Source organism: Gorilla gorilla, chromosome 14, assembly GCF_029281585.2.
Source record: "Gorilla gorilla gorilla isolate KB3781 chromosome 14, NHGRI_mGorGor1-v2.1_pri, whole genome shotgun sequence".
Classification (NCBI taxonomy): Eukaryota; Metazoa; Chordata; class Mammalia; order Primates; family Hominidae; genus Gorilla; species Gorilla gorilla.
This window is the reverse complement of record NC_073238.2, coordinates 103,800,066-103,827,933: the sequence shown is the minus strand read 5'-3', so window position 1 is coordinate 103,827,933 and position 27,868 is coordinate 103,800,066.

Here is a 27,868-nt window from a genome sequence, read left to right as displayed (position 1 = left end):
TAAATTATTTTACTTGGGGAGATACACTTCTGCAACACTCCACCCAATTAGAAAAAAAACTAGTTGCTTGACTCTAATAGATTTTTGAGTTCATTTTCATATTCATCTGTTGTTCAGGTCTTGCCACAGCTCTAAAATATTGTGAGATTTTAAAATACTTTAACACTTTAGCCTGACTTACCCTCTACTGCTCTACTTGTCTGCTAATTATGTGGGTATAATTGGACACTGAACTTGAATTTGACAGTGTCAGAGCATAGCCTTCTCAAAAGGAATGAGAAAGTGGCATATGATATTAGAAAAATTAATTGTGGTGTAGATTTTTCAGAACTTTACATAAATCTACTGATTTTTCTCATTTCAGCTTCAATCCATGAGTTCTGGCATTACCTATATGGAAGTGTCATAGTGGGAGCCAAGAAAAATGATGGGCAATTATTAGATTTAAATTTTTATATCGTTGAGCTAGTGTTAACAAAGGAACATTGTGAGAAGAATTACAATTAAATGTCTGTCTGGATTTTAGAAACTAGATTGATGTTTCCAAACTTAGGAAAAGTGGGCTAGAAAAAGAGGAGTTGTACAGCAGAGAAGATATTATATTTAGGTATGATGAAAGGCCCTGGAAATGGAAGCTTCTAATCCAGAACAGCAGTGTGTGTGTGTGTGTGTGTGTGTGTGTGTGTGTGTGTGTGTGTGTGTGTGTGTGTCTGAGAGACCAATTCAGAGAAAGAGGCAGAGAAACCTCCAGAAACAGACAAAAGCAGACAGAAAGACAGACAATAGAAACTTCGGCACTCCATTTAAGTTAAGTATTCATCATTAAGTAGAAGGGGCCTGTGCCTCACTCTCTTAGTGAAGTGAAGGAGGGAATCTCATATAATGACTTGTTCCTTAGCCCAACATAAAAGTAGAAATAACGGCATAACTTATGTAGTCATAATAAGTCAGAAAGAGCCCTTATGTTTTTCTCTGAAACTAAATGCATAAAAGAGCATCTGTGAGGGATATGGAAGAGTTTGTTGATGGCCTAAAGATAAAAAACAAACAAACAAAAAAACCCGTTTAACTATGAAGAGTATATGGCAGTCACTGTAAAAGAGCAGATTTCACTAGGCGCGGTGGCTCACGCCTGTAATCCTAGCGCTTTGGGAGGCCAAGGCGGGTGGATAACATGAGGTTGGGAGTTAGAGCCCAGCCTGGCCAACATGGCAAAACCTCATCTCTACAAAAATACAAAAATTAACCAGGCATGGTGGTGTGTGCCTTTAATCCCAGATACTCAGGAGGCTGAGGTGGAAGAATCGCTTGGATCCGGGAGGCGGAAGTTGCAGTGAGCCGAGATCGCACCATCGCACTCCAGCATGGGCGACAGAGCGAGACTCCCTCTCAAACAAAACAAAACAAACAAAAAACAGATTTCAGGAATGTTCTTATAGTCTCTAGGTCTCTGCACCCGTCCATGATAATATTCATACCTAGGCTGGCTCCCTATGGTATATAAAAATACCAAACAAAGAAAGAGTATCCAGCCCTCACATTATACCAGGCTTAGCAGAAAGTGGACATTAAAAGAAAAAAAGAAGAGACAAGCAAAAACCAGTGTACCAGAATTCTAAGCAAAGGCAGGCATTTGTTGTGCTGTCACTAGCATATGTGATTTGCCCAGCTCAGACTGAATCACAAGGGTGACGGTGAAAAATGAAATGCATTAAGCATGATAATCTCATTTTTCATGAAATACTTAGGAAAATTTCCGTGGATGGACTTGAAAGATACCAACATAACACTACTATTTTTTCACCTCTCTCATGCAAACAAATGCAATTAATACACTTTGACTGTTACTGTCTTAGTTCAATTCTGATTCATGTGGACATACCCCACATAAATACTTTAATGTAATTACAAAATAAATAAAATATGCATACACTCAAAAGTTCTTATAAGAAATATATCTAAAATTTTAATAATTGTAATATTACTACTGAATAACCTAGAGACATCTGTTCATTAAACATGCCTAACACGACGCAAGAGAGATATGGCTGGGTTTCTGCATTGTTAATATGTTCTTAATCAAAAGCAGTAATAAATGGATCACCTTGATGTCACCAGTTGTTTCTGTGCCCATTTCTTCCTCCAAAATGAGTGTGACTATGGGAGAGGTAGAATAAGATGAATCTCCCAAGGAAACTAACTAAAAGTATATGTGTCATATCTGCACATTCTTTAGTATTGTTTTATGTAAAGCATTACAGAGATTTAGGAAAACACTCAGCTGATGCAAATATCTTGGTGCCCAATAATGTTTTACTTTAAAAATGTTCCAAGACTAGGACTAGGATAAAGAAAAGAAGTGATCTGTTTCATCGAACATGTGTTCTGATGGAGTTTTCAAGAAATCGTAAGGTTCACAGAGCCTTTTGGAAGACATTAAAGAGAAATAGGAAATGAGAAACTGACTTATAATAAATGACGAGAAAGGCAATATAGCATAAGTGGAAAGACAAAGAACAGCACAGTAGTTAAGAAGAAGCACTCACAGGTTTCCTGAGTCCAAATCTTTGCTCCATTCATTAATGACTGTGTGACTTTGAGTCAGTTACCATTACCTTCCTTTTTCATTCTTAAATGGTATGCAGTAATAACTACCACTTAAGTTGGTTTGTAGGAAATGGTGTGATAAACATGGGTAGAGCCTAGGATTGTGGTTGACACATAAGGTGGGCAAAAATATTTAGTATTAATATTTAAGTTAATGGGGATAAAAATCAGGCAAATGTTTATGTTTTGACTTTGCGGTTTACTAGACGTGTATACCCAGTATAAACTCATGTGATTTTTTTTATGCTTATTTTTTCAATTTGTAAAGTCTGGATAATAATATAATAGATATCCTCATTGCTTGATGCTTACATTGCAAATTTAGTACATTACTTGAAAATTACACATAATCAGAATTACCCTAAAAAACCCCAATTTCTCTTGAAGTTCTATAGACATGTATCAGTACATCCAAAATGCAATTTTCTCCTTCACTATTAAGAATTCAGCTGAATACTGAAGCATTAATATTTTTGAAAATATTAATAATTCATTAAGCAGCCTGTTGCATAGTCATACCATACAACAGCATAACATTCTTTAAACACTCTAATCACACACTGTCTTGAGAATTGATAGTTGAATTTGGATGAGCGTAAAAATAATGGGATCCTATTTTGTAAGTATATCTATTGTGTTTGTTTTTGTTTTTGTTTTTTTTTCAAAATCTTTCTTTTTTAATTAATTAATTTATTATTATTATACTTTAAGTTTTAGGGTACATGGGCACAATGTGCAGATTAGTTACATATGCATACATGTGCTATGCTGGTGCGCTGCACCCACTAACTCATCATCTAGCATTAGGTATATCTCCCAATGCTATCCCTCCTCCCTACCCCCACCCCACAACAGTCCCCAGAGTGTGATGTTCCCCTTCCTGTGTCTGTGTGTTCTCATTGTTCAATTCCCACCTATGAGTGAGAATATGCGGTGTTTGGTTTTTTGTTCTTGCGATAGTTTACTGAGAATGATGATTTCCAATTTCATCCATGTCCCTACAAAGGACATGAACTCATCATTTTTTATGTCTGCATAGTATTCCATGGTGTATATGTGCCACATTTGCTTAATCCAGTCTATCATTGTTGGACATTTGGGTTGGTTCCAAGTCTTTGCTATTGTGAATAATGCCACAATAAACATACATGTGCATGTGTCTTTATAGCAGCATGATTTATAGTCCTTTGGGTATATACCCAATAATGGGATGGCTGGGTCAAATGGTATATCTATTGTAAATAATTTGGGAGAAAAGTGTATTAGTCCATTCTCATGCTGCTAATAAAGACATACCTGAGACTGGGTAATTTATAAAGGAAAGAGGTTTAATTGACTCACAGTTCAGCCTCACTGGGCAGGCCTCAGAAAACTTAAAATCATGGCAAAAGTGGAAGCAAACACATCCTTCTTCACATGGAGGCAGCAAGAAGTGCCTAGCAAAAGAGGTAAAGGCCCCTCATAAAACCATCGGATCTCATGAGAACTCACTCACTATTACAAGAACAGCATGAGAGTAACTGTGCTTGTGATTAAATTGCCTCCTACTGGTTCCCTCCCACAACACATGGGGATAATGGGAACTACAATTCAAGATGAGATTTGGTTGGGGACACAGCCAAATCATATCATTAAGCAAGAAAAATCTAAAAAGTTTCAATCCATTGAGTCTTCAAGATAGTTCCCCACTTGCAGTAATAACTTCAGGATATGTTGGTGGAAAAAAAAATAATAGAAGGAGAAAATATAAGGATACAGTAAAAAATAATTGTAGTCTTGATTCATTGAAAACTTTCCAAAAATAAAAACATGAGTAATAAGTAGGTCAGTTTTGAACAATAAAATCTCACTAAAAATTACTTAGCATAAAAAGTTCTTTTCTTATCAAGTTTAAACAATAATTTTAAATTAAATATATTTCAAGCAAAGTAACTACATGTAGAGATAAATTATTTTCTCAAAAATAGAATGTAAATGATAGATTTTTATCATAACACATTATTATTTAACTTTATTACAAATATGTTATAACTAATAAGATAATAATGGCTGTATACACATATTAAATTATTGAAGACTGGTTTTTATTAATTTTTATGAACAATAATTTTATACTGTTAGAGTGTGAAAATTACAAAATTTATTTAATAGAGCTATTATTAACTTGGTACATTTGCTGTTGTATACAATATATATTAAGATATCCAATATTCACTTATGGTTCAATTACAATGTATATATTGTGTGTATGTGTGAATGTATACTTAAAAGTACCAACATATATTACACATAGAAAATTACTAGTTATTGACTCATACCATTTAACTATACCATCCTTTCTCTTCATCTCATTCATAGCATCTAGCAAAGGCAGTTTGCTCCAGCTCATGTGTTAACACAATTGGCACTTAGCTAATAGTCTTTGTTTCCATCTCAGGTCCTGGTACAATCCTGAATAATTATAATATGCAGATGCATATTCCTTTCAATTTCCTAGACTGCCAATTTCTTTCTCTGTTCATCTCTAATAAATTGTTTTTTAATCTGTATAAGCCCCCCTTCCCATGACTTTTCGGACCTTATCAGCTGTATTTTTTATGTCCAACATAATTAATTTACACATGGTTTTCTTCTATAATGTATAGTATGAAAAATACTGTTTTAAAAGTCGTTTAAATTTCATTGGGATCTTCACTGAATTGGGTCTACTACTTTTTCTTGGTACCGTCAACTGTCCTTTTCTCTCTCATAAAATCACCTACACTCTCTAAACTGGATTATTTTAAGCTGGCCTGAAACATGGTGTTCTCTCCACTTTTTTAAAAAGAAATTTTCCAACACAATCTCATGTATTTGTCCACATCCTATTTACAATATATATATTATAAAACAGTCTCTATGTTCACCATTCTACCAAAAAACTTCCAAGTTCACCAATGCACTGGGTTATGCTATGTTCAATTCACATTTTTAAAGAACTCATCAGACACTGGAGCAGAATCTAGTGCTCTCTCCATGGTTTTTCATAGCATGACACATTTAGACTTATATCTAGTTCTCTGGCAATTTTTTCTATGTCTTTATTGCAAACTAATATGATCATTAAATATTGGCATTGCTCAATGACCAAACCAAGGTCTTAGTTTTTTTGTTTGCTTTTGTTTTGTTTTGTTTGTCATACTGTGTGATATCCTTAGGGATGTTATCATACAGTATTCACTTGGACCAATCTGCATCATCCCCACGAGACTCAGAAGATGAGGAGAGCTGATGCAACCGTAAAGCTCATGCGGCTTGCTGAATTAGAAGAAATCTAATTCCTATCTCTTACCCAGGAGTCTTCCGTGGTCTGCCAGTATTCATGAAACTGTGACAGGCTAACATATTTTCTGGCAACTAAGGTGAACATCTCACATGTTTCATAGTTTTTGGGAAAAATACATAAAGTAATAATCAAAGCAACTTCCTGGAACATATGACTGGAAAGTTTTGCCTATCTGTAATTATTTTAAATATTGTCCATATAGATATGAAGAAAAAATACACACACACACACACACACACCACACTTAGAACAACAAAACTTTCACTGAATTTGAAGTAGGTAGAAGTAGCTGGAGTAAGAACCACATTTTTTTTCACTTACAATATTTCTGAGAGCTTAATAACTTAATTTCACATAGGAAAGAGCATATATTTCACATACATTATATATGTATATAGGTAATTTGCAAAGATTAAACTAGTTGCTTCTAATTTCTTTCAACTAAAAGCCATTTGTTAGAAAGCACAGTAGGCAAACAATGTTACTCCAAAAGTGCATAAAATTTTATACAATAAACAGAGGCAGTATTTTCTTTTTCTAATTTATAAATTTATAAATCAATTGAGCTGAGGATGCAAAACATAAATAATAGTAAAATTGACAGTGCTGTAAAATAAATGGTCAGTTGTGTTACATTTATAGACTAAGAAAGCTTGAAATTATTATTTCTAGCATGAAAGTCTGGAAGAATCTTTCTTGGTCAGGTGAGTTTGAATCATCTGATCTGTGGTCATGCTGACCTGTATTTATTTGCATAGTTCACCTATTTGTATACATGTTGTGTAATAGCACATATATTCATTACAAGGTTTTGTTTGTATATTTAGTATATTTAACCTGCCCTACTGTTATGCACGTTATATTGATGAAACATAACATGTTTGTTTAAACTTATATTGATTTTTAAATCAACACTGATTTTGAACAGAGCTTTCCTCACGAGCTTCAACTTAATTTATATTGATTTTTTTGACTTTGTGATGTACAGCAACTTGTATTTTTCCTATTATAGACCGAAGAAATAAAATGTATTCAATATGCAATGTTATTTGCAATTTAACTATAACCAATTTTTGATTTCCCAAATTAATTCTTAACATTTATATAAAATTACATTTTAGACAATTTTAAAATATTAGTATTTGCAATCTATTTATAGATGCTGAACTTCTTCAGAAAGGGAGCCTGGCAGTCTGGCTAACTTTAAAAAAATATGGGGCTAAACATTAACTCTATGAAGCTATGGATATAAATCAAGCCTTATTCCAAAATTAAATTTTAGATGTGATTTATAATTGATAATAAAGATAATACAACCAAAATTGCATCTCATTGCCCTCCACACACTTGAAAACTCCATATCCAGTTTTCTATAAAATTCCTACTTCATTGCTTAAGATAATCTGAAATCACGAATATAAAGAGCTGGAGTCAAAGATTGTTGCTAGTAAAAATAGTATTTATTTATTTTTGTAACTTATTTGATCTGTTCAATCTGACATAATTATTAGAAATTGTGTATATGTGAGAGAATTTATTATACACTGAATGATTAGTTAAATTAAAATGGTATTTGTGCTCTCAGATTTTGCAGTTTAGTGGTAGAGATAAATTTAAACAATGTTTCATTGTATTAAGTAAAACAAAAATGTAAAGTTTTAAGTGTGATAAGTGCTGAGAGAAGAATAAGTATATTTGTTGTTAAATAAATATCACATAAATAATTTGGTTTAGATCATGGGTTTAAATTCAGATGCTCAAATTCTGCAGAAATCTTCCTCCAGTACTGTAATGTATGGATCTCATTTTAAGTAGCTATTGATGAAGGAGAAAGGGGTATTGATTCCAAATAGAGGGAATAGCATGAAATATCACTGCAATGGGTATGGGTGTTCCTGCATGTACGTAGTCACTATGTTTTTAAAAGTAAAGAATGACTTGGAAGAGCCCAAAACTGAGTGCTGGGAGATTGATTTTAGAGTTATTTTTGCAAATCAGTTAAGCAATGGTGGTAGCTTGGACGTGGAGTGAAGTTAATAGAAACGAATGGTGTGTGTCTGTTTGCATGCACGTCGATGCCTGTGCATGGGTGAGTGTATGTATCAAAATAAGACAGGGAAACTGATCATTAGACATGGACGGTGACAGAGAAAGAAAATTAAAATTGAATTGCTAAGGTTAAGGTTTGCCTAACTGAATATTTAGCAGGGCTGTAAACTGAACTGGAGAAAGTAAATAAACTTGAACAGGGATGATTATGGGTTTTGTCTTTGGAAATTCTTGGCTGGAATTTTTGTTTGTTTGTTTTGAGACTTCAAGAGAGCTATAAGTTCACAACCACTTATTTCACTGTTGGAAATTAGAAATTCCCGGAAAATCAAATGAATTTTTCCTAAAAAAATTGTAGAAATTTATTTGGCAGCAAAAAGCTGATTTAAACTACATGAGGCCCTATAGGATTTTTGTTGTTGTTTTTGTTGTGTATTTTGTAATTAAGCTGACTTAATGCAAATATTTACAAATTTGGGGTTTTTCCATGTGACAGTTGTAATGTTTCATAACACCTCATGTATAGGGCTTTTTAAAATCCAAAAGCTATCTATTTTTTAAGCACAAAGAGCACCAATTGTTTCAGATAAAGGACATAATCCACATAGCATAACAGTTGTGTTTGCAGCTCTGGAGCATAAATACAAAAGCAAGGCTGTAGGAACGAACTTGTGATTTATATGCCACAGGCAGGGAAGGGCACATGGAATAGCAAGAAAACGAGATTAAATATAAACAATTGCAGAACCACAAGCTCTAAAGCCTTATTAGAGAAGAATAATACTGCAGAGAAAATTAAAGGGGGTAGTCAGACTGGCAAGAAAAGTATCAGTAAAGAGGAGTTTGCAAAAGAGAAATAAATTGTTGCAACATGAAGGGAATAGTTCATTTTTTTTAACTGGATTACTACCTTTTTGCTATTGAGCTGTAAGAGTTCCTTGTATATTTTGGTTATTAAGCCCTTAACAGATATATGGTTTGCAATATTTTCCTCTATTCTTTATGTTGCTTTTACACTCCATTAATTGCTTCTTTTTTTGTTTAGTAAATTTTTATTTTCCTGTAGTCCCACTTGTCCATTTTCACTTTTGTTATCTGTATTTTTGGTGTCATATCCAAGAAATTATTGCCAAGATGAATATCATTAGTTTTTTGTTTTTGTTTTTGTTTTCCCCTGTGATTTCCAACAGGTGTATGAAAAGATGGTCAACATCACTGTATTAGTCCATTTTCAAGTTACTGATAAAGACGTATCTAAGACTGGGCAATTTACAAAAGAAAGAGGTTTAATGGACTCACAGTTCCATGTGCTGAGGAGGCCTCACAATCATGCTGGAAGCTGAAAGGCATATCTCACATGGCGGCAGACAAGAGACAACAGCTTCTGCAGTTAAACTGCCCTTTATAAAACCATCAGAGCTCACGAGACTTATGCACTATCATGATAATAGCACGGGAAAGACTGGCCCTTTTGATTCAATTATCTCCAACCAGATCCCTTTAGCAATATGTGGGAATTGTGCAAGCTACAATTCGAGATGAGATTTGGGTGGGGACACAGCCAAACTGTGTCAATCACTAATCATCAGGGAAATGTAAATCAAAACCACAACATCACCTCACACCTGTTAGGACGGTTATTACATATATGTGACATATATTTACATATATTTTAAATGTATATAGATCCAAATATACATAAACATATATATAGTTACATATAGACACATATATGTGTATATAGACACGTGTGTGTGTGTGTTTATATATATATATACACACACATATATATATGAATATATGTAACAGAAAAACAGACAAATGTTGGCTCGGATGGGGAACCATTGTACACTGTTTGTGGAAATGCAAACTGGTACAGCCACAGTGGAAAACAGTATGGAGGTTCCTTAAAAAAATAAAAATTGAACTACCATACAATCCAGCAATACCACTTAAGTGTAATTTTCCAAAATAGTTCAAATCAGGATCTCAAAGAGAAATTATAACTCTCATGTTAAAGACAGCACTATTCACAAGCACCAAGGATGTGGAAACAATCTGAATGTCCATTTTTAACATCATATCTATATGCAATGAAACATTATTCACTCTTTAAAAAGAAAGAAATATTGCCATGTGCAACAACATGAGTGAAGCTTGAGCACTTTAAGCTAAGTGAAATAAGACTGCCACAGAAAAAATGCTGCATGATTCCACTTATATGAGGCATCTAAAATAGTCAAACTTCTATAAGTAGAGAGTTAAATGGTGGTTGCAAGCATTGACAAGAAAAGAGGAAACAGGAAGTTGCCAAACATTGGGCATAAAGTTTCAGTTATGCAAGATGAAACAAGTTCTAGAAATCTGCTGTACAACATTGTGTCTCGAGCTAATGCTGTACACATATTGAATACTTAAAAATCTGTTAAGAGAGTACATCTTGTATTGGTAATTGTTCTTATCACAGCAAAATTAAAAAGTAAGAAAAAAGGAATAGTCAGCACAGTTTTATATTGGTTGGAAGTCAAGGAATTGAGGATTTTGAAATGTATGATGAGGAAACAATTATTAGCTCGATGAAAGCCAGTTCAGGGTAGTGATGAGAAATAAGGCAGACTGGCAGTATGAATGGCAAGATAATAATTTAATATTTTAATGTGAACAGTATCCATAAAGACCTCACAGTGCAAAATTTTCTTTCTCAAGTCTAGCTTGCTTCCTGTCCAAGTATAGCTTGCTTCTTGTTCCTCTCTGGGACAGGGAGCAAGCTAGACTTGAGGAACAAAATTTTGTCGTGTTATACAATTTTATTGTAGAATTAAAGGAATCAAAATGACTGCTTTTGTTATCATTAGCATTGTGATGACAGCAAATGTTTTCAATGTATTTAACTAAGACAACTTTAACTATTTTTCAACTGAATTTTTACTACAAAATTTATCATAATGAAAGATATGCCTCCTTTAAGGATTAAAAAACCTAAATCTCATAAATAATCATTAATTTTACTGCAGTGGTGAGGTGTGCATTTAAATTAAGGTCTGTTTAAATCTAATATAAATATTCTCCCACTAAATACACTGCATTTCTTTTAGACCTCAAGCATGTGCTGGTATTGATATGTATATAATATACAAAAAATAATTACAAATATTGTATTGTTATTTTACAAAGCATATTATTTCTGCAATTTCTGGCTATATCATACCTTAGATAATCCTCCAGGGATTTGTAGTAATCTTTTCATACTGTTAGTTGTTGAAATGAATATCACAGCATCATTGTAAACTATATTTAAAATTTGTTACAGTCTAAAATTATAAAGTATTTTGGATTAAATAATTGTGTATACTACCAGAGAAATATAGTTATTGCATATTTAATGAAGACATTTTCAAAAAGAGTTTTTTAAACATCGTAGCCTTTCCTGGAGCTGGCTATTTGATTGGGGAATATATATACATAGACACACGCATATATATGAAGATATATTTAAAATAAAATAATATAAGTTAAACAGAAAATATGTTAATACTTTTCATTCTGTTTGGATCAGTATAACCAAGACATTTAATTAATATAACTCCAGCTTCCCCAGGTAATAATTAACTTTAGTCTTTTTGGAGCACTAACATTATAAAATGATGAGAAATGTTGAAATAGTAAAATTGCATTGTATTTAAATGTCTTTATTGATATTTTCAGCACTTTAAAAAAATTAGTGAGTCTTATTTTTCACAGTGAAATTTATTAAATTGTATATGTTTTTAGTCAAACCCCTCTTAAAAAGCATCATCAGGGATTTTGTTGTTTTGGTTTAGCAATGATAAAATACTTTTTGTGTATAGTGATTCTATTCATTTTTTAACAAAGAAGGAATACAGTAAGTATTCTACTATCCTTTGTTATTTTTAGTTTTTTTTACATTGACAGATAAATGTATTTACCATGTATAACATGATGTTTTGAAGTGTATATACTTTGTTGAATAACTACATCTAGCTAATTAATATATGCATTATCTCACATGACTATCCCTTTTGTGATAAGAACACTTTACGTCCACCCTCAGTATCTTTTAAGAATACAATATATTATTAACTATAGTTACCATCTTTCAAAATATATCTCTTGAGTTTATTTCTACCATCTAAATGATTTTTTTTTTGATTTTTTGACCAACATCTTCTCTATCTTGCTCCCAACCATCCCATACCCTGGTAACTACCTACCATTCTATTATATACGTCTATGAGATCAACTAGTTTAGATTTCACATGTTAAGTCAAGATTAGCCTAAAATTCCTCCTTACCAATTTAAGTTTGGCCTAAAGGTTTTTCTGTACATTGTGAACTATAACCTAAATGGAGTTGTATACAGACTGTATTCCACTCCTGTGCCAATTACTGAGTTTTAGCCAATCAAAGGTAGCCAGTTGCTCAAATCATGTTCAAATAAGGCAAATGCTGAGCTGTAAGCAATCCGGCTGTTTCTGTACCTCACTTCCATTTTCGTCACATTCCTTTTTCTGTCGGTAAATTTTCTTCTACCATGTAGCTGCACTGGAGTCTCAGAGCTTACTCAGCCTCTGGAGACTGCTGGATTTGTGAATTGCTATTCACTCAATTAACTCTTTTAAATTTAATTTGGCTAAAGTTGTTTCTTTTAACACACATTTGAGTGAAATCATGCAACATTTTTCTTTCTCTGCTTACCTTATTTCACTCAGCATAATGTTTTCCAGGTTCATTCATGTTGCAAATGACAGGATTTTGATATTTTTATGGCCGTTTATTATTCCATTTTGTATATATTCCATGTTTTCTTTATCCACTCAGCCACTGATGGACATTTGGACTGATTCCATGTCTTGGCTATGGAGAATAAAAATTCAGTTTACATGAGAGTGTACATGTCTCTTTAAAATATTGACTTTATTTCCCTTAAATACATGCCCAGTACTGAGAGATTGCTAGATAATATGATAGTTCTATCTTTAATTCTTTTTTTTTTTTTTTTTTTTTTTTTGAGACAGAGTCTTGCTCCGTACCCCAGGCTGGAGTGCAGTGGCGTGATCTCGGCTCACTGCAAGCTCTGACTCCCGGGTTCATGCCATTCTCCTGCCTCAGCCTCCCGAGTAGCTGGGACTACAGGTGCCCGCCACCACACCCGGCTAATTTTTTGTATTTTTAGTAGAGACGGGGTTTCACCGTGTCAGCCAGGATGGTCTCGAACTACTGATTTCGTGATCTGCCCGCCTCGGCCTCCCAAAGTGCTGGGATTACAGGCGTGAGCCACTGCACGCAGCTAGTTCTATCTTTAATTCTTTTGAGAAACTGTCATATAGGTTTCAATAATGGCGGCTCTAATTTATATTCCTACTAACGATGTCCAAGGGTTTCCTTTTCTCCAAATTCTAACCAATATTCTTCGTTTCTTAAAAAAAAATTTGTGTCAGCATTTTTGTTATGTTTGTCAGTAAACCATATTCTTAAACCACATTTTTACAAATGTAGTCCATGAGTATTAACAGATTTTAAAATCTGGAAATTATTTTAATAAGATTTTAAAAATCTGAGCATTTAAAAAAATTTGAGCATATATATATGTGTGTGTATATATACATATATATATATTATATATACATATATACACATCACAGTGACTTCAGTGGAATCTGAGTCCTAGGCTTTTGCATACATTTACAAAAAAAAATTGCGATAGTTGTTTTTTTATTTTTCCATTTTTTGAGATGGAGTCTCACTGTGTATCCCAGCCTGGAGTGCAGTGGGGTGAATTTGGCTCATTGCCACCTGTGCCTACTGGACTCAAGCAATCTTTCCACCTCAGCCTCACAAGTAGCTGGGACTACAGGCACACACCACCATACTCCCAGGCTCATGTAACCTGCCTGCCTCGGCCTCCCAAAGTGCTGGGATTACAAGTGTGAGCCACTGCACCTTGCCTATTTTTCCAATTTTATAAAAAGAGTCCAAATTTTTAAAAATGATAGTAAATAGATAACATGTCATATATCATAATTAGTAATAAAAATTATAAAAAATATTTATAATTAACAACCATTGTGGATGTGTGACCAGAGGTGTTTGTGATATTTGGATTATATAATTAAATAGAACATATTTCTCACAGATCTGTTCAAACCTCTGCTGATAGCTTACTCCTCTATCCATATTCTTCATCTCTTTGGTATTCCAGTTCTCTTTCATTTTCTACAGATTCATATTTTTTGAACCTTTATTTGTAAGATTACCTCTCACAGAAAAAAAGAAACTACTTTAAATGCACATTTCTCTCTTGCTCCCTTTCCTTTTTAATTTTATTTTACTTTTGTATTTATCTTGTTCTCAGGAAGTCATTTTTGATCCCTTTCTATATTTCCTTTTTCTGTCTTGAAAAATGACCAAAATTATCCTTAATTTAACTTTTATCTTCTCTCAATTGAAATATAGATTCTCCTCTCCTTATTGCATTATTGTTACATCAAATGACTATCTCTCTTTTTTTTCAAGTTAACTTAGTTTTTTATTTTTATTATTATTATATTTTATTTTTTTATTATACTTTAAGTTTTAGGGTACATGTGCACATTGTGCAGGTTAGTTACATATGTATACATGTGCCATGCTGGTGCGCTGCACCCACTAACTCGTCATCTAGCATTAGGTATATCTCCCAGTGCTATCCCTCCCCCCTACCCCCACCCCACAACAGTCCCCAGAGTGTGATGTTCCCCTTCCTGTGTCCATGTGATCTCATTGTTCAATTCCCACCTATGAGTGAGAATATGCGGTGTTTGGTTTTTTGTTCTTGTGATAGTTTACTGAGAATGATGATTTCCAATTTCATCCATGTCCCTACAAAGGACATGAACTCATCATTTTTTATGGCTGCATAGTATTCCATGGTATATATGTGCCACATTTGCTTAATCCAGTCTATCATTGTTGGACATTTGGGTTGGTTCCAAGTCTTTGCTATTATGAATAATGCCGCAATAAACATACATGTGCATGTGTCTTTATAGCAGCATGATTTATAGTCCTTTGGGTATATACCCAGTAATGGGATGGCTGGGTCAAATGGTATTTCTAGTTCTAGATCCCTGAGCAATCGCCACACTGACTTCCACAATGGTTGAACTAGTTTACAGTCCCACCAACAGTGTAAAAGTCTTCCTATTTCTCCACATCCTCTCCAGCACCTGTTGCTTCCTGACTTTTTAATGATTGCCATTCTAACTGGTGTGAGATGGTATCTCATTGTGGTTTTGATTTGCATTTCTCTGATGGCCAGTGATGATGAGCATTTTTTCATGTGTTTTTTGGCTGCATAAATGTCTTCTTTTGAGAAGTGTCTGTTCATGTCCTTTGCCCACTTTTTGATGGGGTTGTTTGTTTTTTTCTTGTAAATTTGTTTGAGTTCATTGTAGATTCTGGATATTAGCCCTTTGTCAGATGAGTAGATTGCGAAAATTTTCTCCCATTTTGTAGGTTGCCTGTTTACTCTGATGGTAGTTTATTTTGCTGTGTAGAAGCTCTTTAGTTTAATTAGATCCCATTTGTCAATTTTGTCTTTTGTTGCCATTGCTTTTGGTGTTTTGGACATGAAGTCCTTACCCATGCCTATGTCCTGAATGGTAATGCCTAGGTTTTCTTCTAGGGTTTTTATGGTTTTAGGTCTAACGTTTAAGTCTTTAATCCATCTTGAATTGATTTTTGTATAAGGTGTAAGGAAGGGATCCAGTTTCAGCTTTCTACATATGGCTAGCCAGTTTTCCCAGCACCATTTATTAAATAGGGAATCCTTTCCCCATTGCTTGTTTTTCTCAGGTTTGTCAAAGATCAGATAGTTGTAGATATGCGGCGCTATTTCTGAGGGCTCTGTTCTGTTCCATTGATCTATATCTCTGTTTTGGTACCAGTACCATGCTGTTTTGGTTACTGTAGCCTTGTAGTATAGTTTGAAGTCAGGTAGTGTGATGCCTCCAGCTTTGTTCTTTTGGCTTAGGATTGCCTTGGCGATGCGGGCTCTTTTTTGGTTCCATATGAACTTTAAAGTAGTTTTTTCCAATTCTGTGAAGAAAGTCATTGGTAGCTTTATGGGGATGGCATTGAATCTGTAAATTACCTTGGGCAGTATGGCCATTTTCACGATATTGATTCTTCCTACCCATGAGCATGGAATGTTCTTCCATTTGTTTGTGTCCTCTTTTATTTCCTTGAGCAGTGGTTTGTGGTTCTCCTTGAAGAGGTCCTTCACATCCCTTGTAAGTTGGATTCCTAGGTATTTTATTCTCTTTGAAGCAATTGTGAAAGGGAGTTCACTCATGATTTGGCTCTCTGTTTGTCTGTTGTTGGTGTATAAGAATGCTTGTGATTTTTGTACACTGATTTTGTATCCTGAGAATTTGCTGAAGTTGCTTATCAGATTAAGGAGATTTTGGGCTGAGACAGTGGGGTTTTCTAGATATACAATCATGTCGTCTGCAAACAGGGACAATTTGACTTCCTCTTTTCCTAATTGAATATCCTTTATTTCCTTCTCCTGCCTAATTGCCCTGGCCAGAACTTCCAACAATATGTTGAATAGGAGTGGTGAGAGAGGGCATCCCTGTCTCGTGCCAGTTTTCAAAGGGAATGCTTCCAGTTTTTGCCCATTCAGTATGATATTGGCTGTGGGTTTGTCTTGCTTTTCTAGTTGTTTTAATTGTGATGTTAGGGTGTCAATTTTGGATCTTTCCTGCTTTCTCTTGTGGGCATTTAGTGCTATAAATTTCCCTCTACACGCTGCTTTGAATGTGTCCCAGAGATTCTGGTATGTTGTGTCTTTGTTCTCGTTGGTTTCAAAGAACATCTTTATTTCTGCCTTCATTTCGTTATGTATCCAGTAGTCATTCAGGAGCAGGTTGTTCAGTTTCCATGTAGTTGAGCGGTTTTGAGTGAGATTCTTAATCCTGATTTCTAGTTTGATTGCACTGTGGTCTGAGAGATAGTTTGTTATAATCTCTGTTCTTTTACATTTGCTGAGGAGAGCTTTACTTCCAAGTATGTGGTCAATTTTGGAATAGGTATGGTGTGGTGCTGAAAAAAATGTATATTCTGTTGATTTGGGGTGGAGAGTTCTGTAGATGTCTATTAGGTCCGCTTGGTGCAGAGCTGAGTTCAATTCCTGGGTATCCTTGTTGACTTTCTGTCTCGTTGATTTGTCTAATGTTGACAGTGGGGTGTTAAAGTCTCCCATTATTAATGTGTGGGAATCTAAGTCTCTTTGTAGGTCACTCAGGACTTGCTTTATGAATCTGGGTGCTCCTGTATTGGTTGCATATATATTTAGGATAGTTAGCTCTTCTTGTTGAATTCATCCCTTTACCATTATGTAATGGCCTTCTTTGTCTCTTTTGATCTTTGTTGGTTTAAAGTCTGTTTTATCAGAGACTAGGATTGCAACCCCTGCCTTTTTTTGTTTTCCATCTGCTTGGTAGATCTTCCTCCATCCTTTTATTTTGAGCCTATGTGTGTCTCTGCACGTGAGATGGGTTTCCTGAATACAGCACACTGATGGGTCTTGACTCTTTATCCAATTTGCCAGTCTGTATCTTTTAATTTGAGCATTTAGTCCATTTACATTTAAAGTTAATATTGTTATGTGTGAATCTGATCCTGTCATTATGATGTTAGCTGGTTATTTTGCTCGTTAGTTGATGCAGTTTCTTCCTAGTCTCGATGGTCTTTACATTTTGGCATGATTTTGCAGCGGCTGGTACTGATTGTTCCTTTCCATGTTTAGCGCTTCCTTCAGGAGCTCTTTTAGGGCAGGCCTGGTGATGACAAAATCTCTCAGCATTTGCTTGTCTGTAAAGTATTTTATTTCTCCTTCACTTATGAAGTTTAGTTTGGCTGGATATGAAATTCTGGGTTGAAAATTTTTTCCTTTAAGAATGTTGAATATTGGCCCCCACTCTCTTCTGGCTTGTAGGGTTTCTGCCGAGAGATCCGCTGTTAGTCTGATGGGCTTCCCTTTGAGGGTAACCCGACCTTTCTCTCTGGCTGCCCTTAACATTTTTTTCTTCATTTCACTTTTGGTGAATCTGACAATTATGTGTCTTGGAGTTGCTCTTCTCGAGGAGTATCTTTGTGGCGTTCTCTGTATTTCCTGAATCTGAACGTTGGCCTGCCTTGCTAGATTGGGGAAGTTCTCCTGGATAATATCCTGCAGAGTGTTTTCCAACTTGGTTCCATTCTCTCCATCACTTTCAGGTACACCAGTCAGACGTAGATTTGGTCTTTTCACATAGTCCCATATTTCTTGGAGGCTTTGCTCATTTCTTTTTATTCTTTTTTCTCTAAACTTCCCTTCTCGCTTCATTTCATTCATTTCATCTTGCATTGCTGATACCCTTTCTTCCAGTTGATCGCATCGGCTCCTGAGGCTTCTGCATTCTTCACATAGTTCTCGAGCCTTGGTTTTCAGCTCCATCAGCTCCTTTAAGCACTTCTCTGTGTTGGTTATTCTAGTTATACATTCTTCTAAATTTTTTTCAAAGTTTTCAACTTCTTTGCCTTTGGTTTGAATGTCCTCCCGTAGCTCAGAGTAATTTGATCGTCTGAAGCCTTCTTCTCTCATCTCGTCAAAGTCATTCTCCATCCAGCTTTGTTCCGTTGCTGGTGAGGAACTGCGTTCCTTTGGAGGAGGAGAGGCGCTCTGCGTTTTAGAGTTTCCAGTTTTCCTGTTCTGTTTTTTCCCCATCTTTGTGGTTTTATCTACTTTTGGTCTTTGATGATGGTGATGTACAGATGGGTTTTTGGTGTGGATGTCCTTTCTGTTTGTTAGTTTTCCTTCTAACAGACAGGACCCTCAGCTGCAGGTCTGTTGGAATACCCTGCCGTGTGAGGTGTCAGTGTGCCCCTGCTGGGGGGTGCCTCCCAGTTAGGCTGCTCGGGGGTCAGGGGTCAGGGACCCACTTGAGGAGGCAGTCTGCCCATTCTCAGATCTCCAGCTGCGTGCTGGGAGAACCACTGCTCTCTTCAAAGCTGTCAGACAGGGACATTTAAGTCTGTAGAGGTTACTGCTGTCTTTTTGTTTGTCTGTGCCCTGCCCCCAGAGGTGGAGCCTACAGAGGCAGGCAGGCCTCCTTGAGCTGTGGTGGGCTCCGCCCAGTTCGAGCTTCCCTGCTGCTTTGTTTACCTAAGCAACCCTGGGCAATGGCGGGCGCCCCTCCCCCAGCCTGGCTGCCGCCTTGCAGTTTGATCTCAGACTGCTGTGCTAGCAATCAGCGAGAGTCCGTGGGCGTAGGACCCTCCGAGCCAGGTCCGGGATATAATCTCGTGGTGTGCCGTTTTTTAAGCCAGTCCGAAATGCGCAATATTCGGGTGGGAGTGACCCGATTTTCCAGGTGCGTCCGTCACCCCTTTCTTTGACTCGGAAAGGGAACTCCCTGACCCCTTGCGCTTCCCAAGTGAGGCAATGCCTCGCCCTGCTTCGGCTCGCGCACGGTGCGCGCACCCACTGACCTGCGCCCACTGTCTGGCACTCCCTAGTGAGCTGAACCTGGTACCTCAGATTTAAATGCAGAAATCACCCGTCTTCTGAGTCGCTCATGCTGGGAGTTGTAGACCGGAGCTGTTCCTATTCGGCCATCTTGGCTCCTCCCTCAAATGACTATCTCTAATTTCTCATTTGGCTTGATCTATCTGGAGCATTTAACATACTTGACCCATTTCTCCTTCTTGAAATGTTTATTCCATTGTGTTTTTTAATGCCATTTTTTTCTGTTTTTTTTCTTATTGTTATATTCTCTTCTTACCCACCCTACTTGTCCTTTCTTTTTTTGTGTGTCTTGTTTTTCTATTGATTTCCTTAATAGACTAGTGTCTGAGAATTTTGTTTTATGCTTCTTCTTTTCAAAAAAAAAATTGGAGGAGCTTACATCATCTTTGATGTCTTTAATAACTTATTTATAGTGAGCTTTTCATACATATATTTGCTTTCAAATCTCTTTCAAAATCTAAAACCATATATTTCACATCCTGTGCAATACATATTCATGGATGTCTCATGGCACCAAATCTCAGCATGTATAAAGTTATAAAGTGGACTACCAATGTTGTCTTTACAGTGGCTCTTTCTCTAACATTTCTTTGTGCAAGTCACCACCATCATTCTGGCTAACCAAAGAAGAAAAAAAGATATTAGGTTTTATTTATCATTCATACTCATTCCATTTGACTGCAAAATCTTCTTATTTAAGACTTTTTCTTTTCTTTTCTTTTTCTTTTTCTTTTCTTTCTTTTTTTTTTTTTTTTTTTGAGATGGAGTCCTGCTCTGTCACCCAGGCTGGAGTGCAATGGTGCAATCTCAGCTTACTGCAACCTCTGACTCCCAGGTTCAAGCAATTCTCTTCCCTCAGCCTCCTGAGTAGCTGGGATTACAGGCGCCTGTCACCACACCCGGCAAATTTTTTGTGTGTTTTTAGTAGAGGCAGGGTTTCGCCATGTTGGTCAGGCTGGTCTTGAACTCTTGACCTCAGGTGATCTGCCCGCCTTGGCCTCCCAAAATGCTGTTTGGCTTGAGCCACCACACCCAGCCAAAATCTTCCTATTTAAGACTTTTACATTAAGTTGGTTCTTTTTCATCCCAGCTGCCTATGATTTAATCTAGGACAGCTTCACCATCTGAGTAGGTTATTAAAATATCTTTATTACATTACAGTAGTAACTGATCTCCATTATTAAAGGGTTCTAAGCAAATTTTTCTGTCTTCCTGATGAATATTTCTGAAGCAAATATCTGATCAAATCCCATCCTTGATTAAAATATTTTAGCATTTCCTTGCTTACTCGAATACGACAAGTAACTTTAATCCTGTAAGTTATTTTCCATATTGACCTAGCTATGAAGATGGTGTATCTGTTTTTTCTAGTACTCCTATTCTCTTAAATAAACAGATTTATCCTCTTGATCCCAATTTAATTACCATTTATTGGGAATAATTTTTTTATTTGTACTGAGAAAGACCAGATTTGTTTCACATCATATATACTCTTACTAGACTTCATATTCAATATGCTTGCTTTTTTATCCTAGTAGAAATCTTTCATTTAAAACTAGACACCTGTCCCATTTATCTTTTTATACCTGGAGCCTAGATGTTTGTTTGGCACATAATGAATGCCCCACATATTCTTGCATGATGAATGGTGTAAATCCTATCCATTGCATTGAGTTGTGCATACACACTAGTTAACCACAAAGGACACAACATTTAAAAATATATAGTCAAATTACATATACATACACATACATATATATGTAAATCAAAAGATAATGAAGGAAGATACTAAACCAGTATTTTGTTTTACAATATATAATCAAAAAAGACAAAGCATAGCAATATATGTTAATTATTTTATCATGTGTATTATGGGCAAGTTTTATTTTAGGAAAACTATATTTTAAATAAAAGTACCAAATTTATAATTTTAGGGATATTGCTCTATTCTCTAGTGTATTTCACAAGTTAACCCGAGAGAATGTAATAAATTGATCATAAGGTATTTCAAAAGTTCCCCTCTTTTTTAAGGTTATACATGAGCATATTTAATTGTGTGTTTGTGATTATATTTAATCATGTGTGTCTGAGCAGATCAAATACATGCAGATTTATATCTTGCTTGAATAGTCAGAGAGTAGGGATGGGTGTTACTTTTGTTTAATAAAACAGAAATAACTCTCTAAGTATTATGGATTAATGGGATTTAATATTGAGGCTAAGAGGCTTACTAGCTCATCGAAAGGGCAAGATGAGCAAAGAACGAATTAACATTTGTCTGGAGCAGAATCCAGCACTCTCTAGTATGACAGAATATCATCTGCAGTGGAAAATCTCAGAAATTGCTGGAAAAACCACTTCATTCACTTGCCAGTTCCCACATGCCTATTTATCATTGTTCTCCTGAATTATAGAGCTTTATTTTCACCTTCCAAACATCCTGTGGTATTGCTGTCATCCTGTGAGTACTGCTCATTGGTGAATGTAATTCAGAAAGCCGATAGCAGTGATTCTCATAATATCAGTCCGTGTTTTCACTACTTTCTAGAAAGGGAACAGTGTAGACAGAAAGAATCCCTGCTACCTACCAAAGACATTCAGATACAGTCAACCCTTTTGAGTACTCAGTAACTCTTCATATGAAACTTCTACTAATGCTAGTTGCAACAGCAGCCATTCTGACTCAAATAATCCACCAATCCATTGAACAAAAAGATACATTCTCCCTTTTCCCACAACAAAGATCCAGTTCCCATTAATCTCTTTATCTACCTTATGATTTTTATTTCTTTTCAAGTATATATAGAATCCCTATTTAAGATTTTAACCTTAATGATTAGGACTTTATTTATCTTGTAACTTGATATTTTATAACTAACCTAATGCAATGTACCTTATATAAAAGAATAAAAAAGTAGCAGTGGAAAACATGTCAGCTTATATATATAAATACAAATTGCAACAATTCATATGGGCATTCTTATCATTTTTTTCTCTCCTCTCTCCCTCCTTCTTCCTTCTCCTCCTTTTCATTTTCTCCTTCTCCTTTTTCTTCATCTTCTTTCTCTTCTTTTTCTTCGTCTTGTTTGTCTTCTTCCCCCTCTCTCTTTATTCTCTCCCCAACAGGATGTGTTCCTTGCCATCAGTCAACACCATTTATTTATATGGTATCTTACCTCGTGATGAAAGGCAAACCCTCATTCTTGTAAAGTCAGAACCATTAATACTCCTATTAGTATTTGTGGTACTAGTTAACTGTTGAAATTATACATGGAAATACTGAAAGGTATTACATGGAATCACCTAGATATTCAATGGTATTGCACTTACCTCATTATGCAGCAGCAATGTCATAATATAAAGAATCTATTTGCCCTGTATAAGCAGAACCAGTCACTCTACTTTAGAAAAAATTCTTCATTGTCTGCCAAACAAGTGACATGAGAAGCTGAAATTGTCCATATGTCATCCTTTAACATCCAGTTCAATGGGACCAACGTTATATTCTACCAAGGTTACTCTTTCTTAAGCACTAATCTCTCTAATTCAGTTGAGTCTAAGAATTCGAGGAAGGAAAACAAATAAATTTCATAATATTTTATTAAGTTTACTAAGAAAAATTCCCCAACCCTTTCATCCCAATTCTATTCTTTGCTTCATAGTCTAAGACATACTAACTATATTGGTCCCTTGTTCAAAGGACATACTGCATGTTATAATAAAACATACCAGCCTTAGAGGATGTATTCTCCAAGCCAGTGGTATCATTATGTCATTCATAGGTCATTTCACAGTTCTATGTGTACAGTTGGGTTTGGCATATAATTAAGACTACGAATCCCAAAGATGTGATACTAGTTCTTTCATGAATAATTATCATGGCTGAAATACTGTGGGCAATGGTGGGAATTCATTTCCAACATAAGTACTTCTTCTATGGCAGAGAAAATACTGCCTTTTTCATGACATTAGGAATCCAATGTAATCTCCCCACTTCCAGGTGACTGGCATGTTTCTAGCATTTTTTTAAGTTGTTGGCAGAGGTTGCACTCAGTAATTGTAAAAACTAGATCTGTTTATGAAAGTTTGTTGAAGCTATGTGTGAAAGGTTGTTGAACCCATGCATAACTCCCATCCCAGATACCATGATCTTACTTTTAATGGACCCATTTTGCATGATCTAGAGTGAAACTCTGCTGTGTGCTGCCACTAAAACAAAAACGAAAATAAAAAATACACAAGCAAACAAACAAAACACTCAAAATACTTGTCTCTGCCTTAGTTTTCTGTCTGGTATAAAACACAGCATGAAATAAAAGGTTTGAGGTCATGTTAGGTTGTGTTATGCCAGTCATCAGGTTGAATACAACCCAAAGGCCTACTGAGTCTAAGGCTCCAAGGTTAGCAAAATAAGTATGTTTTGCCAGATGATGGCTGCTCATTTTGTAATATTAAGAGGAAGCAGCAAGCATTAGTTGACTTCAGTCAGAAGTTAGAAAAAAAAGTGATAAGTCAAATATCAAAAGACTTTCGGTCTGGAAAACTAACTCTTCTAGCTCATATCGTACTAGAACTAGTACGACTGAAATATAAACCAAAGACTGAAATATAAACCAAATCAAACTCTGGCAAAAATCCCTTAAAACTAGACATTGTGTCAAAAAAGAAGATTATGTTAGGATGTTTCCTTTTAAATTCCCATAGAAAGGCATGAAGATAGAACACACATTTTCCATACAAGACAATCAATTTGGTGAGCATCAAATATGAATGCCTTGGAAGCTCATTCCCTTTCTCCCTTTTGTTGACTTAAATGAGACTAAGCCAGGATACAGAGACATTTAGCTGATGTCAGGCACAGCTGTTTCCAGGACCCTCACTGTGCAGACCCCATTACTTGGAGAAATTATGTGCCCTATCCCCTTTCAGGCTGACCCATAAATATGGAAAGTGGTACGGGAATGAGGTTCACTGTCTTCCTTGGAATGTTCTTGGTAGCAAGTCCAGCCTGATAGCTGAAGTAGGTACCCTCTTTTGGAATCTTGAACATAGTGCAGTTAAATTGTCTAGGTCACCCTCTCCTGTGAAATAATGAGGGCTTGTGAGTCCCAGTGGTCTCTTCTACTCTGCTGCTTGTAATTATTTCCCCAGCATCAACATTATGTGGTGCTAGTCATGTGAGTCCATGGCCTATTGCACAATGCGGCAAATAATTTCTCAGTTCTTTGCAATTAAATCATTATTTTTTAGTTTCTTCCCCAATACCTAGTTTTCTTTCCATTTTATTAACCTTTCTTCTGGTTAGCCCACTGAATACTGGAATATCAGCAGCCATAACAAAAAATAAGGTGTTAGTGATTTCTTTAGTTGTGGTGACATGAATTCTTCAACACTTAATTAGATTACATGTATAAATGCACATAAACATTGAAATATGCTTATATATTCCTACTTTTACAGGATACATGATTTAATGCCAGGCAGATGGCTTATAATCTAGGTCATAGCACTTACTCATATTGTATGACTAGCTCATATTTCTCTCATGGGCATATTGGATTCTGGCATTCTTTTTCTGGATCAATAATCTTAGTAAGTAGGTGCTTAACATTGTAGTAATTATAGTTAATATAACAATTTATAGAAGGTCATTGGATGCTACAAGACAATCTATTTTTTGTTTGTAATTAAGAACCTATCATAATGTCCAAGATAGGGTAATCACGAGGCAAAGTTAACAATCGGATAAATAAAATAATGTTTCCACATTTTATTTTTGAACTGTGCTGACTTTTGAGAATTGAAAAAGTAATGTATTTAATTACAGATTAACAGGACACTAAGGTAATATAAAATATCATATTAACTATTTAAAGCTTAGTGCATTTAGAAACTTGAAAACATTTCTGAATGATATGCCGTAAGTTTCATTTAATAAAAAACATTTATGGAGAATAGAGGAGAACATCTTCAAACAACGATATTATATTTATTGTTAAGCTTTCAGTTTTATTTGGCTTAAAACATGGTCGGTTAAGAAGATATTAAAGAAAGGAGTAAGTAACACATGAAAGAAGCAGAATAAAGCATACACTAGCTTGGAAATTGGAGCAGGGAAATCTGATTTCAAGTATTTGTTCACTTATATTAATGTGTATGACCTTAGGCATATTGCCTAACTTCATGAAAAGTCAGTGACCATATGACATAGTTTGACTTTGTCCCAACCCAAATCTCAACTTGAATTGTATCTCCCAGAATTGCCATCTGTTGTGTGAGGGACCCATGGGGAGGTAGTTGAATCATGGGGGCCCGTCTTTCCAATGCTATTCTCCTGATAGTGAATAAAGCTCAGGAGATCTGATGGGCTTATCAGGAGTTTCTGCTTCCTCCTCGTTTTCTCTTCCTGACACCATGTAAGAAGTGCCTTTTGCCTCCCGCCATGATTCTGAGGCCTCCCCAGCCATGTGGAACTCTAAGTCCAATTAAACCTTTTTCTTGCCAGTCTCAGGTATGTCTTTATGAGGAGCATGAAAATGGACTAATACACCACATCTGTAACATGGAGGTCTAAACACGCGACTCTTTTCTCATATGATTCAGAAGATGTGAAACATGAATGTGAAACTATTAACATGTCATGTAACACATAGATAGTATATATACGTGTTACTATATAATTATTATTATGAGATTATTATATAATTATCCAAGGATGTGAAAACAATTCTCAGACAAATGTACATATTCAAAATATGGCATCACAGATCTTCCAAAAATAAAAATCTAACTAAAAGGAGCATTTTGAAAGTAATTGTTAATTTCTTATTTTACTTTTTCTAAAAACTGACAGGAAAAAAAAACCTATCAATTTGCATTAGTTTAAAAAGTCGAAATGGAGAATGGGTAAAGAGAGCACTATTCAGACTATAAAGCTAAGTTTCTAAACATAGCAGTGAAAAAGCTAAAACTTTAACTAAGAAAATAGGAAAAGATTGAATCTTATTTAAAAATATGTAAAATATAAAATTTTCTTAAAATTTATAAATTTAAATGGAACATTTTAAATATATTAAATTTCAATAAATTTAGAAATATTTTAGATATAACGAATCCCAAATTCACTACACACACACACGCACACACATGCACACACACAGAGAGAGAGAGAGTATATACACAGTGACAGGTACATTTGGAAAATCTATAATCATTATAGAAAGAAAATATTTGTATAAAATGTATATCTGAAGGAGAAAACTATGTAATACAAAGATTAATTTTATTTTTATTTAACTTAATAAATATTTTTATTTTTATTTTAATCTTTTCCTATTCCAAAGGCTGTTGGGGTACAAGTCCAAAAGTATAGACACCATAAGATAATGGCATTACTAATGTAATGTGAAAATTACTATATTTATATACATAATAGTTTCAATGCATCAATAGAAACTTATTAACAATAAAATAAAATTAGTAATATAGCAACAGGTAGTTTTATAAAAAGTAATAAGTTAATTTCCACCATTCAATAAACCATACAAATATGCATTAGTGAAAAAATAAGTGCAGTGTATCTTTATAAAATAATGCTTGTGTGAGTGAACTTGATATCTGCTTTTCCTCCAATGCCAATCAACTTTTCTGTTGAGATTCAACTATATTCAGCATTACTTATTTTTTTTTCCATTTTTTAAAAATTCAAAATAATTTTCCCAAGGCATCAGTTCACCTAGAAATGGAAGCATGTTAAAGGTTGGACACTTAAATATGGTTGAAAAGATCCTTGATACAATATTTTACATATGGTTTATTTTATCACATAAACATTAGCTTCTTTTCTGTGGGCTCTTAGAAAAGAGGTATTAAAATGGCCCAGAGTGCTACAAAAATAACATCCTGTCAATTTAAATCAGAGAATGTTTTTTATATGTGACATCAAAATTTAGCTGTTATGAAAACAAACATGCCTGGTACTCCTGATTTCCAAAAATCCAACTCATCATGATCTCTCCACTTATGATCCATTTATATTGACACTGTTTAATCCAATCCAAAATTTTGTACATGATTAGTGTTTTCTTTGCTATTTATTTTATTTTATTTATTTTTACAGTTTACTATTAGTAGTCAGTGCAGGATTAAGAATGACTAAAATTTAAATTAAAATTTACATTAAAAATTAAGTTGTTAACATTTAACTTCATAGCTTTATTTACTGAGAAACTTAAGTAATTTATTTACTATCAAATTTTATCAATTACATATGCAAATTAATAATTCATATACATACTTAATAACAGTATATCACA